The sequence below is a fragment of the Lissotriton helveticus genome, chromosome 2_1, assembly GCF_964261635.1.
Source record: "Lissotriton helveticus chromosome 2_1, aLisHel1.1, whole genome shotgun sequence".
Taxonomy (NCBI): domain Eukaryota; kingdom Metazoa; phylum Chordata; class Amphibia; order Caudata; family Salamandridae; genus Lissotriton; species Lissotriton helveticus.
The window spans coordinates 1434954896-1434970587 of record NC_136059.1 but is presented as its reverse complement, the minus strand read 5'-3'; the positions used below and the strand labels follow the sequence as shown (position 1 = coordinate 1434970587).

At 48.8% G+C, this 15692-nt stretch overlaps 1 protein-coding gene across 1 annotated transcript in view; it reads right to left on the bottom strand.

Annotated features, from left to right (window-relative positions):
- Positions 1 to 15692, bottom strand: part of IDUA (alpha-L-iduronidase) — a 1961268-nt gene that overhangs the window by 1123611 nt on the left and 821965 nt on the right. The gene's annotated exons all lie outside the window — the stretch shown is intronic.

Below are 15692 nucleotides of genomic sequence, written 5' to 3'. Positions count from 1 at the left end.
CCACAATAACTTGATACCCATAAACATTATAGGTCAAAAGCAATGTGCAAAAATATCTCTCAAACATTTTGAACTATATCCAAGTACAGTCAACAACAAATCTGTTGAAGTTCAAGAAATGAAGCAAAGTAAATGAGGTAGAAAAAACAGTTCTTTATTCCAGTCATTCACTGTCCTCAATGCAGCTAACTCAACATTCTACTGTGGACTCCAGAAGGAGATTAAATTGTTAACAGGGAGGAGGGGGAACAAGGGAAAGGGAGGAACCAAGAAGAGGGGAAGGAACAGAAGGCCAACAGGGGTCTAGTTATATAATACAAGAATAGATTACAACACATCTCCCTTCCTAGGGAGAAAGAGCAGGGTTACTCTTCGTCAACAAGTCTCCGCTCCATGTTTATCCATTTTCAAGTTGAACCAAGTTCCTGCTTACCGTAACCAATTGTTGAGGAGGTTGAAACTTACTCTGACTTATGTGTGCTTTGGTGTTTTTTTTTTTACTAGTACAGAGTTACCTGCCTTAAAGTTACGCTCATTCACACCATGTTTCTGATCATACCAATTCTTATACTTCAATTTGAGCTGATTTTTCCTGTGTCCGTCCCAACCATTGGTTAATACACCCTCACCTCCACTCAACCATAATGGCTTCATCTTGGTGCCTGGTTCTCTCCCTCTCGAGGAAACAAACGGAGATATACAGGTGATAAGATTAGGTGAAGTGTGTTATGACCATATACATTCTCTAAGGTAATCATCTACTCCATGGCCTTTATCATTCTATTTGTTCTTTCTACTAGAAGGTTGGCCTTGGGACAATAGAGTGCAGTTTTCTAACGTTTAATGTTCAATTCCTCTAAGAACTCTTTCATCTCCCCGGACGCAAATTGTACGCCATTGTCCGTGACTAAAATATTGGGATTCCTTTGTTGCTAAAAACATTCCTTAAAAATGCAATAAGGGTGCTTGTTGTAGTAGATGACGTACATTTTAAATGTATCCAATGAGATGTATAGTCGACTAAAACAAACATGAACCTCCTTTGGGGTCCCAAACTCGCCATGGGACCAATTATGTCAATAGCCAATTTACTCCATGGCACGACAGGTAATTCTACAGGAGATAAGGCACCTCTCAGCAAAATCTTGCTCTTATCACTTTTTGCACAGCTGATGTATTCTTTGACTTTTTCCTCCACCATTAAATCCATTCTGGGGAACCAGAAGCAACTTCTTACCTTGTTCTTACTGAGGCTTCTGCCTAGGTCCCCTTCATGGGCCAAATCTATGATTTTGTCCCTGAGGTCGAAAGGAGGTAACATTTTTATATTGTCATAAATCAACCCAAGTTCAAACCTCACTTCCCAAAAACCTTTCAATTCATCAACAACATCTCTACATTTTTCAGGCCAACCATTTACAATCAAATACTTGAGAATATTCATATTGACATCCTTCTTCATACTGTCCCCCCATTCTGCATTGCTCAAAGTAGGAAGTTGAATGGCCAGGATGGGTACATCTAAGTGTTCATGCTGAGTAGATTGTTCTAAAGGTGACCTTGAGAGGTAATCCACCACTTTATTTTCATCACCAGGCAAATATTCTACTTTGAAACAAAACATTTCTAACCCTAGGACCCACTTGGATACACGTGGAGAACTTCACTGAACCGTCTTGGACGACAACATGAATGTTAAGGGTTTATGGTCGGTGCAGATGGTAAATCTAGTACCCCATAGATAGAATTTGAAACGGTCAACAGCTCAAAAGCATGCTAGTGGCTCTCTCTCGATAACAAGGTAATTACGTTCAGCTGAACTTAAACAACAGGAAGCAAAGGTTATAATAGTTTCACCAGCCTCCCCTCTCTGGGATAAAGAGGCCCCAAGACCTTTGTTGGATGCATCAGTGGTTAAAATAGTTTTTCTTTTAGGATCAAAAGATCACAACACCGGTAAATGAATAATCTCTTTCTTTAACATGTCCACCGTTCTGCTGTGTTTTTCTTCACAAGTGAATTCCTTGTTTTTCTTCAACAACTAACAGGGGCTTTCATATTTTTCTGAAAAATTCTTAATACATTTAGCCTGGTACTCGATAAGGCATAAAAAATATTTGACCTCCTCTTTGTTATTTAGGTATGGAGCATCCATAACAGCTTGGATGGGGGCGTGGCTAACACGCGATTGCAGTAGACGTGCCTGAGTAGGGCTCCGTGTTGAGCTCCCCCTCTACGGGCCAATTATCCGCCACATGTCTCCTACATTGACCCACACCAGCAGCGAAGCAGCGTGGGGGCGACCTGCATGCCTGTGCCGGAGTCAGAGCCGCGGAAACGATCGCAGGCCGCTCCCGCAGGGGGGAAAGCTGCCTGCCTCACCCGTCGGATCTCCCTGCCGGCGTCTGCGATCACGCAAGGCCGGGGACGGACCATAGAGGCCCTGCGACTGGCAACCCCTGGGGCGACTTCACGGCGGACCCCGAGTGCCGGACGCCTGGGCGCTGAAGCGGGGTGAGTGCACCCTTTGTAGCTGGTATCGGGCGCCCCCTCCGGCCCCCCCTGGCGAGTGGAATCACGGTCGGGGCCTCGCATCCTCAGGCCTCTGGCCGGTTGCCCGTGAGTGGCAGCCCCCCCCCGGGGGGTGGAACGGAGGACAGAAATTTACACCTCTCCCCCCTGACACTGCTGAGGCGTGACCTCTGGGACTGGCGACGCATTCTCCCAGACCCGGAGGGACTGCGCCCTGAACTGTGAGGCCTGGGCGCGGACCCCATTTGCGGGGATCCATTGCCCGAGACGAATAGAGAGCCCCCGCAACTGTCCATACTGGAAGGGACCTTGGCTGAGGCCGGTGACAACTGGAGGCCACTCGATACTTTGGAGGTCTACGAGGGACACGTGCTTGGACCACCCAGGGGGAGCTAGCCGCACTGAGAGGGGCGCCCGCCTTCATGCCCTGCCCTGGCGCTGTCGCTACTCTCTCACTGTGAAGATGGACGGCGGAATTGTTCAGTGACGCCTACGTGCACTAGCGGCCCTAGGAGCGGGGCGGACCGCTCCCCCTGGAACCCGAGGACGCCTTTGGCCGTATACGCATTGCGACGTAAGCTGTACTGCCCATGTCTGGGGGAGCTAGGACAAGGGCAGGTGCCGGAGGCACCCAAGTCAAGGGGGGAAAAAATGGAGAAGGCGACAACATCGGCAGAATAGGAGCAGACTGCCTCCAAATTAGACGTGATGCTGGCGGCGATGGAGCGGTTGAAGGAGTCGATGCAGCTGACCCGTACCTCTCTGGAGACGAAAATCAACAGTGTTGCCATAGACCTAACGCACCTGCGAGCTGACCACAGGAAGCTGGCCGACCGCACCTCCGCTCTGGAAGCTACGATGCAGGACATTACACCCAAGGTCACGCAAACAGAAAAGCATGTACAGGACCTCCTTAATCGCGTAGAATTTCTAGAAGATCGTGCAGAGGATGCGGCAGGGAGGGCGCGAAGAAATAAAGTTTGCATCGCTGGCCTACCAGAACGATGGGAAGAGAGGGAACCCGAACTTCACATGGAGACCTGGCTGCGGAGCCTGCTCCCAGACGACGCACTTTCTCCATACTTTGTAGTTGAGCGAGCTCATCGAGTGCCGACCCGGCCACCCCTGGTGGGATCCAACCCCAGGCCCATGCTCATTCGCATCCTGAACTACCGAGACCGTGATGCCATTTTGCGGGAATCCAGGAAATTGCCGGAGATACGGGTCGAGAACGCAAAAATCATGCTCTTCCCAGATTACACGGTGGAGGGGTATGGTATTCTTGGAGACAACGTGTCTGAGATCAGAGTATGCACGTGGAACGTGCGCGGGATGCACAAACCATCACGGCACTATCAAATCTATTCATATCTTAAAAGGCATCGCATGCACATAGCCCTATTGCAGGAAACTCATTTGACCAGCCCGGAGACACAGAAACTATATCGTAGGTGGCAGGGCAGTTGTACGCTACTGGGTACTCAGCTTATGCGAGAGGCGCGCTGGCCTGGGTGCGCCCCGGGATCCCATTTGCGCTTTTGCACTGCAGGGTGGATCCGGAGGGCAGGTATGTGGTGGTACAATGCAGACTTGACGGCCGCCTGGTTGTCCTTGCATCCCTTTATGCCCCTAATACTGACCAGGGCACCTTTTTCGCACGGCTGCCGACAGTGCTGGCGCCCTGGCATGGAATGCCCCTGATGCTAGGAGGTGACTATAACTGTGTTTTGGACATAGCCCTTGACCGCTCCTTCCCGCCTTTTGCCAGCGTGCCGGTAATGGGGGCCACAAGAGCACTCACGAGCTGGGTGGCACAGTGGGATCTACACGACGCCTGGCGAAATAGACATCCACACACTAGGGTTTACTCCGATTACTCAGGTGCACACACTCTACATGTCAGGCTAGACAGGTATATGTTGACCAGTGACCTACTTCCACACGTCACAGACACCTACTACATGGGTCGTGCCCACTCGGATCATAATCCACACGTTCTAGAATTGAGTTGGGAATGCCCTCACCCTCCGATTCCCACCTGTAGGCTACTGCCTGATCTGCTCTTAGATGCCCCTTTCCGTGAGGCGCTTTAGACTTGCATTTTGCAGTACTTCGAGGAGAACAACAACACTGCCTCCACTCCGCAATTTGAGTGGGATGCATTCAAGGTCGTCGCGAGAGGCCACTGCCTGGGCACGCAAGCTAGCATGCAGAAACACATAGAAGGAGAGCTGAAGCGCATTGAGGCTAACTTATCGAGAGCGGAACATGGGGCGGTGGAGGGAGAAGAGGGACCGTTATTAGCGGCCAGAGAGGCTCACACCCACCTGCTCGATAGGCTTAGGAACCTGAACTCTACGGCCCACTCGGCACGCACCCATCACTCTGGAGACAAACCGGGCAAGCTGTTGGCGTGGTTAATTAGACAAGATACCCGGACCACCCTGGTGACGTCACTCTGCACCCAACAAGGTGCCACAGTATACACGCAGAAGGTCATCCACAATGCCTTCGTGGGTCATTATACTGATCTTTATCGGTCCCGATTGCAGGCTTCGCCCGCTGATCTGGCAGAGTATCTCGCTGCTTTGCCTTTGCCTGAGATAGACGATGCGCAACGAGATGAACTTGGTGCGCCGCTGACGTCAGAGGAGTTGCGGGTAGCCATTTTCTCTCTCTCTAATGGAAAATCCCCGGGGCCAGACGGGCTGCCCGCTGAATTTTATAAAGCTTATTCTATAATTTTGATTCCAGAACTGTTACGGATATATGGGGCGGCAGTCACCGATGCTGCACTACCCCCCACACTAAATGATGCCCACCTGGTCTCTGTCCTGAAGCCTGACAGAGTCGAAACCCAGCTAGGATCGTATCGCCATTAGCTCTCCTCAACACGGACTATAAGATCTTGGCCTCCGCTTTGGCTCAGCGCTTGGCCCTCCTTGTTGCCGCTCTTGTTCACTCAGACCAAAATGGCTTTGTACCAACCCGTAGTACCTCGTACAATATCCGTCGGCTGTTTAGGGTGCAGAGTGTTGCCACAAATCAATGGCCTCACTCTGGGTGTCTGGTGCTTGACCAAGAGAAGGCATTCGACTCTGTAGAGTGGCCTTACCTGGTGTCGGTACTGCATGGTGGAGCTTCCATATCAGCGACCCACTGTCCGGGTCCGCACGGTCAAGCTGTTTTCTGACCCTATCAGAGTGCGTAGGGGAACCCGACAGGGATGCCCCTTGTCCCCTTTAATTTTTTCAATGATGATGGAACCTTTGGCGGCGCTACTACGGACTTCTGGTGCGGAGTTGGGCATCCCCTTGGCTGATGGCTATACGCTGACAACCTATTGCTGTACATCAGGGATCTGACTAATTTCCCGACGGCACTCACTGCCATCTTCCGCACCTTTGGGGAGATGTCAGGACTCAGGGTTAACTGGGTTAAATCTGGCATATATGCATTCAATGCTGCCACACCTGAAGGTGTCATTAAAGTCCAAGACGAACAACTTGTTTGGTATTCAACCATGTTCCGTTATCTATGGATACGGGTGTACCGAGACCCCACTGATGTTCTGGAGGGTAATCTGGTAAGGGCAATTTCCTCCCTACGAGCGCAGATGCGGTTCTGGCGGACACTCCCTCTGAATGTACCCAGTCAAATCACGCTAACGAAAATGATAGCGCTACCCAAATTGTTGTACTTTTACGCTAATCTCCCAGTCTGTGTCCCCCCGCATATTTCGCGAACTAGAGACCTTAACTCGGAGCTTGGTTTGGAACGCGGGGCGACCCAGAGTGGCTCTGAGGACACTTTATGCATCCTCGGAGGCCGGGGGTCTGGCAGTCCCCAACCAGGAGCTCTACTACTTAGCTGCACAACTGCAGTGGGTGACCTACTGGTTGAGTGGGAAGAACTTGGGTGACACGGCCACAGATGCCACGATGCAGACACCCTTTGGCTAAGGTCCGCTGTCCAGACCAGCTACACCTGGCAGTAGCACGGAGGTGCTATGTGAGGAGCATGAAGCTTACCAGCTCTACAAAATCATACGCCCCGAACCTGCCCTTGCTGGGGACGCCCAGGGATGGCGGTGTACTCACAGAGGCGACGCTGACCAGTTGGGTACAGGCTGAGGTGGATACAGTTGGAGACCAGTTCACAGAGGGGGCACTATGCCCGTTCGAGGCGCTGGTTGCTGATAGGGGCCTCCCTGCAGGACAATTCTTAACACATGCAGTAATCATACGCACACTGACACAGGCCTGGGGTGACCTTTCGGATGAACCGCCAACCCACTTGTTAATACAATACCTGCATGTGACGGATAGAGGGTCCCATGTGGTGCATTGGCTGGCACAGGCCCTTCAACTCCACACTCAACTTCCCACCCAGCGCTTGAGAGATAGATGGGCGTCAGACAGGGGCAGAGCCTGGACATATAAGGAATGGGAAATGGTGCTGGCTAGCGCCGTTAACGTTCCACGCAATTCCCGCTTTAAGATTATCCAATACTGCATCGTGCATCACGCATATTTATCCCCCGACAAGATTAATCGTTATTTTGGACTTGTCACATCGGCATGCCCGAGATGCGGGCTAGTTGACGCTGGCTTTCTGCACATGCTTTGGTCCTGCCCCTAGCTGCATGCTTACTGGCGTGCGGTATCGGACTTACTGGCTGCGAGTGTGGGTGGGAATCTACAATACACATGGGAAACATGCTTACTAGGTCTATGTAAACGGACGAAGCTGACCAGAGTCCCCAATAGGTTCTGCGACCTTGGTTTCATAACAGCGAAACGGTTTATCACTAAACGCTGGAAGAACAGTGATCCTCCCCACGTGACACAATGGTGCGGCTCCTTCGATAATTGGGCGAGAGCTGAAAGCGTGGTCCTGCACTGGGAGGAGACGGCGGGGCTTCGTGCGTACCCCATATCCCAGGCCTGGGATGATATCCTGGCTGCTTTCCATCGCGCATGCCTCCAACACGGAGTCACTTAGATACACCTCCCTTAGTAGTGCCTTTGCATACGACGCTGACACTGGACATGACATGGAGGCCCTTCCCCCCTCCCCCTTCTCCTCCTCCCCGGTCCGAACTGCCCGCGCCTCCCCCCCGCACCCCTCCGCCGAAGACGCCACGCTAAGCGTCAGACATTCCACACGCACGATAGCGCAACACGCACAATCAGCCATCTTCTGTATTTAGTTTCTTTGCTTCTGTTTTTTTCTTTTATGTTTTCACAAAAGTTCTGGTTTATTATGTTCTTGTTTTACAGTTCTTGCATTAGCAAGTAAAATGTTTTGAATATTGAACCGCGAACGTGCCTATATATAAGGCCTGCTATAATAGTCGGATGCATGGGTTCAATTGTATTGATGCCCCGACCTGGCGAATAGCTGCTTGACTTTTCATTAGGAAATGTGACGGGGAAAGCACCCCCCCCGTGCAGAAATCATTGGCCCGAGTGGTCCATGCGGCTAGGTATACCGCGATATTATGTGTATTGCTAACCCTTTGATTTAAAACGTACTCTGTAGCCAACTGGCACTATTGTTGATGAGGTGCTGCTTTAAATTGTGTGTTGTTTTCTTTATTATTTACATGTAACCACACCCTTTGCTGGGCTATTCGCACCCCCTTCTTTTCCTGGCGTATATGTTTTCAACTGTACGACTGAACGAGAACTGTTGAACGGCAAGTTATGGTAACGTGGCGAACTGTTGTTGCCAACGCATGCAATCTTGTGCAATCATGGGTTCTTTTCCCCTGCTTCTTATCGTGATATGGACACAGTGTAAGTTTAATACCATGTTATGCAATATAAATGTAAAAATGCAATAAAAGATATTCAAACAAAAAAATCAATAACAGCTTAGATCAAACTGCATTTAGGTCTAAAACCTTCCTGGGAAATTGTGTGACCAAGGTAGTAAGCCGACCTTAGTCTGATCTTACATTTCCCAAGTTTTACTGTTAATCCTACTTCATAAAGCCTCTCATATACCGTTCCAAAAATTCTGTCATGTTCATCGAAAGGGTGTTAGTCATACCCTTGAGGACTTGCTGCATGATTTTTTGAAAGACTGCTGCAGCAGGGGCAAGTCCGAAGGGCATCCTCACCAACATATAAGCTCCTAAGGGAGAAGTGAAAGTCATAAGTGGTCTGGACTCTGGGTTGAGTTCCACCTGGTGATATGCCATAGATAAATCAATAAAACACACAAGATGATGGACAGAATGTTGCAAAATGGCAAAACATTCACCCCCAGTCACAGATCTGGGTTTAATCCATCGTTATTTTGCTCACCAAGCCACCCCAGTTCAGACAAAGCCATATGCAAATCAATCTTGGCCCTGTGCCTCATGGGAACAGTCCAGCCCGAACTTCCAAGCCATGTCTTCCCTGGACTGGAATCAAGAATCCTAAGACCGGTTTCTGGCTATCAGCCATCTTCAGCCAGGATAGCTTGACTCCAGTGGCGTAGTGAGCATGGGACCCATGTCTGGGCATACCCTTCCCACATAGGGTGAACAGCAAAACACACAAGATGATGGACGGAATGGTGCACAATGGCAAAACATTCCACCCCAGTCACAGATCTGGCTTTAATCCATCGTTATTTTGCTCACCAAGCCACCCCAGTTCAGACATGGCCATATGCAAATCAGTCTTGGCCCTGTGCCTCATGGGAACAGTCCAGCCCGAACTGCCAAGCCATGTCTTCACTGGACCGGAATCAAGCATCCTAGGACCGGTTTCTGGCTATCAGACATCTTCAGCCAGGATAGCTTAACTCCAGTGGCGTAGTGAGCATGGGACCCATGTCTAGGCATACCCTTCCCACAGAGGGTGAACAGCAAAACACACAAGATGATGGACGGAATGTTGCACAATGGCAAAACATTCACCCCCAGTCACAGATCTGGGTTTAATCCATCGTTATTTTGCTCACCAAGCCACCCCAGTTCAGACATGGCCATATGCAAATCTGTCTTGGCCCTGTGCCTCATGGGAACAGTCCAGCCTGAACTGCCAAGCCATGTCTTCCCTGGACCGGAATCAAGCATCCTAGGACTGTTTTCTGGCTATCAGCCGTCTTCAGCCAGGATAGCTTGACTCCAGTGGCGTAGTGAGCATTCAAGCAAGGTGGGCTGAAGATGGCTGAAATGCCAGAAACCGGTCCTCGGAAGCTTGTTTCCGGTCCAGGGAAGGCATGGCTTGGCAGTTCGGGCAGGACTGTTCCCATGAGGCACATGGTCAGACCGATTTGCATATGGCCATGTCTGAACTGGGGTGGCAAAGTGGGCTAAAGAACGGTGATGGATTAAACCCAGATCTGTTGACTGGGTGTGAGTGTTTGATTGGTTCAGATGCCCCGACCATCACCATCCACTTTTGTACCACTTTGTTTGCCATAAGTTGGCAGGGTATGCTCAGACGTGAGTCCCTTGCTCACTTTGCCACTGGATTCAAGCAAGCCGGGCTGAAGACGGCTGAAATGCCAGAAACCGGTCCTCAGAAGCTTGTTTCCGGTCCAGGGAAGGCATGGCTTGGCAGTTCGGGCTGGACTGTTCCCATGAGGCACAGGGTCAGGCTGATTTGCATATGGTCATGTCTGAACTGGGGTGGCAGAGTGGGCTAAAGAACGGTGATGGATTAAACCCAGATCTGTTGACTGGGTGTAAGTGTTTGATTGGTTCAAATGCCCCGTCCATCACCACCTCCTTTTGTACCATAGATACATCAATGACAGAGAAATATTTGGCCTCCCCCATCGTGCTCAGCATCTTGTTTATATTAGTGAGAGGAAATCTCTCCACCCAAATATTTTCATTGAGGCTGCGCAGGTCTACACACAGATGAAATTTCCTCTCCACCAGATTTGGCTATTTATAACTATGGGTGCCGACCACTCAGAAGATTCTATGGGTCACATAATTTGTCTAATTCCTTCTTGAGATGCTCTCTCATAGGCAGAGGAACCGGACAAGGTTTATGTACAATGTTTAGCTCCATGTTTGACTTTTATTTTATGATGAAAATCTTTCAACAAGCCAAGATCATCAGTAAATAATTTAAGAAATTCATCACATAAAGTAGAGTTAATAATGGAACACTCGACCTGGTCTTTGTTGTTAGGGTCAAATATAATGCCTAACTCCTTCTGATGCTGACAGCTTAGAACCTTTCTCGACAATGTACACCTTTCCTCACAGTGGATCTCCCTTTAACGTTTATGTGTACTTTCACCATTCCCACCAGAGGAATACGATCTTTAGTGTACCCCTCTTGTGAAATATCAGGTTCACATATAGATACATCCAAGACTCAAAGCATATTTTTGTAGTCTGTGGGCCCAATTCACAAAAGTAATCTGAGACAAAATCCTAACTTTACGACTTTCAGTATTCACAAAAGGCATTTAGGAGCAGTAAAGTTAGGATTCCTAACTTTACTTTGTGAATTGGGCCCAGAGTGCTTAAGTGATGTGAATGGAGAACAAGAATCTCTGAACATTTCTACAGGCTTATTAAGGAAAACTGTGCATTTGGCATTGCTAAGATTGGAAGTACACTCTTCATTTTTTACTTGGAACACAAATTTCTGGTGTTGTTCACCATCAAAATTAATACTTTAACTTAGTTGTTTTCCCCGTCCCTACACACACTGGCAAAGTGTCCTTTCCTGTTGCATTTTTTGCACATAGCACTACGGGCAGAACACTGCAAACTATTAGCCAGGTGGTTACTACTACCACATCTGAAACATTTAAGTCTGGTACTTTCCTTTATAGGTTTGCTAACAATTACATCTTTATTTTTTACTTTAAAGACTTCTTTGTGTACTTCCCCATCTTGAACAGAAGCTACTATCTCATCCTTAATTTTAATTTCTTTAATGCATTTAGCCGTGTGTTCAATAGATTGTGCTAAAGTAATTGCCTCTCTGAGTGTGGGGTTCTTCGCTAGCAACTTCTCTTGGATCCTGCTATTATTAGTGCAGCTAACAAACTGATCTCTTATTAGGGAATCATTAAGCTCCCCAAAGCCGCAGAGTTTAGTCAGTCCCCTCAATGCTGCTACATAGTTGATAACTGACTCGTGTTTACCTTGCACACGACTAAAACATTTAAGTTGTTCTAGAACTACATTGACCTTGTCCCCAAAGTGTATTTCTAATTTCAATAGTGTGACACTAAATACATCTTGTTCATCCTCATCCTCGAAATCAGGTTCTAGTACTGTCTCATATATCTTGCGACCATGAACTCCATCGTTATGTAACAAAATATGTTGCTTATCCAATGGAGAAAATGTTTCTCCCCCCCATAGCAAGTAAATAAGATTAAAACAATTGTATTCAGTCTTTCCAATGAACTTCTGTTTCATCAATTCTATTCAAGAAAGATGGGAGTTGACTGATCCCAGTATTTTCCATGTTTTATAGGAAGATACACTTGGTAGTAAAAAAAAAAATTTTTTAAATACTTCAATACAAATCTCACAATATAGAATGAATTACTACTATATAATGAATGAAATACGTTGCATAATAGAATCCATAAACCAAAAGAATTCCTTGGTACAAGAGGTGCACAATATGAGTTTAAAAATAAGTATGGGGACTAAATAAAGTCACAAAAATAGGCAAGCGAGGGGAGCAGGCACAAAAGTAATATTCTGAATGATACTTGATCTGGTGAATATGTGGTGTGGGTGTCACTGTGGAGCAAGTGACACACAGTTGAGGGCAGTGTGTCACCGAGGCTAACAATGAGTAATTAAAGGTGTGTGTGTGTGTGTCACCTTGGATATAGGACACACTAGAGCAGTGTGTGTGTCACCGTGCAGATGAAGATGCAAAAGTAAAAAATATGAATAAAGCTTACAGACCCTGAATAGAGGGGAAACAAAAGCAGTGCTGCCACCTATGGTGTTAGAGGCTGGAGGGCAGAGGTTCTGGATCCGTAGAAGCAGACTGCGTCAAGTTGAGAATGCACTGAGGTTTTAAGCGTCGCTGAGGCCCTTGTATACGGAGAAGCGGCTGCGAGTAGTAAAGATGTTGACAACAGATGTCGCCGAGAGGCTGGAGCGCAAAGCTCTAGATCCGTAGAAGCAGACCGTGTAAACCTGAGGCTGCGCCGGGGTGATTAGCGTTACTGAGGCCCTTGTATACAGAGAAGCAGCTGCGTGCAGTAAATACGCTGACAGCATCCGTTGCCGAGGTTCCTGGATGCGGGGTTGCGGCTGCTCGAAGATCAGGTGATCGTCTAGTGCAGCTTCCAAGGTACAGAAGTGAGGCTGTGTATGCTCCATAGACTGCGGGGGAGTGCAGGAACCTACGATGACGAAAATCTGAAAAGGGCCCCTCAGGATAGCGGTAACAAATGAAGACAGTGCAGAACACGTCCCACAGCATTCTCAGGATAATGCGCCTCTGCTTTCGCTAATGCGTGCAACCGAAATGCAACACTCCAGAGCAGAGATGAAGAATGAGGAAAACAGGAACATCGCCTGACAGGCTACTCAAGCCAACAAATTCCCCCACAAGAACTGTACAAGACAGGTCCTCACTACTTTAGCAGGATCCCAACGATACGTGACTTCACAGGAATGGCAAACAGATTTAGAGTCACGCCAAGTAACTACTTCATGGACAGCGCCAATAAAAGTCATAGGAGCGCCTGTCCCGATGAAGATACAAAATCAAAGCTTGGAGAGAGCACTGAAAGGGGAGATGACTGGCTGCCCCCTGCACACGAATCATCGCCAGTGTTGAAGTTCAAGAAATGAAGAAAGGTAAACGAGGTAGGAGAAACGGTTCTTTATTCCAGTCCTCCACTCTCCTCAATGCTACTAACTCAATATTCTACTGTGGACTCCAGAAGGAGATTGCACTAGTAACAGGGCGGAGGGGGAACAGGGGAAGGGGAGGAACCAAGAAGAGGGGAAGGAACAGAAGGCCAATAGAGGAGCAGTTATATAATACAAGACACCCGGTCATTGTTTTCCTAGCCTGCCACCCTTGCCACGCCTGCCACAGGACTTCAAACCCCAGGGGGCACTGCAGAATCGCGGCAGGAGGCGCGCATCTTCGCACCAGCCGGCACATAAAGCCTCGCTAGGGCTCCCGGTTTGCGGGGCCAAGGGCGGGCCCGTCCTTGCCCGTCAATGACCGGAGGAGACTGGGCCACACCCGGTCATTGTTTTCCTCGCCTGCCACCCTTGCCACGCCTGCCACAGGACTTCAAGCCCCAGAGGGCACTGCAGAATCGCGGCAGGAGCTGCGCATCACTTTCGCACCAGCCGGCGCATAAAGCTTCGCTAGGACTCACGCGGCGTGGGGCCAAGGGGGGGGGGCCCGTCCTTGCCCGTCAATGACCGGAGGAGACTGGGCTGGGCCACCCCTCTGTCATCGGAGCCCTCGGCAACTTCTTCTAAGCTCACTGAGGTGAGAATATTTTGCTCTACTCTCATTAGCTCCATCAGCCCTACATAAATATGGGGAAGCAAGTGGGGCGGTTACCCTCAAAGCCCACAACAACAAGTATCAATAGCATGCTGGAAAGGGCTGTCATCATTGTATCAAACGAGATCGAGTTGACTGAGAGGCGCCTCTCTCTTGGTATTGGGGCTTACTCTCTCCCTCCTAACTTGGTGGGCACTACTCCGAACGCCAGTATAATTAATGGCATTAGCACTCACTGTGTGGTTTCTCATGATGGTACTAGATCTGGCATTACATCTGATGGATCTCCATCGGCGGTAACTACTTTGGGTACTTCGACACTCTCTGAGGCAACCATCGGGGCAAAACGGAAAAGAAAGCCAGCTAAAGCTATTAGTGTTAAAAGGAAGCAACCGACCTGCCCTAGTACATATTGCTCTGGCCTGAGCTCATGGATACGTGCTCCCCCAAACCCTCAGACTGTTGTAGCCCAAGTGCATACTCCAACTGATGAACCCTGTTGCTCTATAAGCACCCAGACTGAAAACGATTTGCACTTTTTATGGTTCAAATATCTTTATTGAATTTAAACACAGAAGCATTTCCCATACAATTAGTTGTCTTCAACTTTGCTCAAAACAGTACAGCTTGGCAGCGCCTACCGAGAGTTTAAATATAATATTCTAGACAGTACCTGCCAAGTGCTCGTGCGTGGGATAGAAGTGAAAAAGCAAACAAAGAAAAGGAGAAGAAGAACCCCCCCTCCCCCAGAGCCCCCTCCATCTTCCCATCCAGTGCTCCCAAGGCTTCCATCCCCTTGTCAACCTCCCATGTCAAGCCATCAGTAACCAATTTAAGATTCTGCCTTCCATGGATCTGTGAGGCGTAGCAATCTAAGATATCGGGGACACGTGACTTCTCGGAACTCTGCGACCAGTAGTGAGAGAAACGGTAGCCACAGATCGTCGTATGCGGAACCCTCTCCCGTCATAGTGAGGGACAGTTTCTCCATAAAGCGCTGAACCTAGTGCTATAGCCATCTGTCTGCCTCTACGAGATTTTAGGGGGTAGGTCAGGGGATTAGGAAGACCTAGTAGTACCATACGCCGGGAAGCGTGGGATATCAGTATCAACGTTTTTATCTATTTCATCCAACACTTGAGCCCAGTAAGAGTGAATGTGTGTGCACTCCCACAACAAGTGTACTAGATTACCTATCTGGCCACAGCCTCGCCAACAAGTCGCATCACGAGCGCGATCTATCGCATGTAGTCTCTCTGGGGTGTAATACAAATATGTCGCAACTTTTGTGAGTGTCTCCGTAAGTCCCATATGGTATGCAGAGTGTCTAGCTCTATAGTAGATCTCCCCCCATTCTTTGTGACTAAGAGTCCTGCCTAGTTCCCTCTCCCAACACTCTCTGCCTGGATTGTGTGTATATACCTGCGTATTCTGTAGCATCTAGTAAAGGTCAGAGATGAGTTTGGCGTCTGTCTTGTGGGTGATGAGCCATTTCTCGTATGTGGATAAGCGTCTGTCTGCGCTGGTGCGGACCTGAGAATTCAGCACCCAATGCTGTGCCTGTAGATATCGCAGTTGCTCAGTTTCCGGGAAGCCGTACTCCTGTCTGAATTGGGAAAAGGGAATGACCCCCTCGGTCCCATACATCTGGCATAAAACCTGACAGCTGGCGGGCCTCCAATG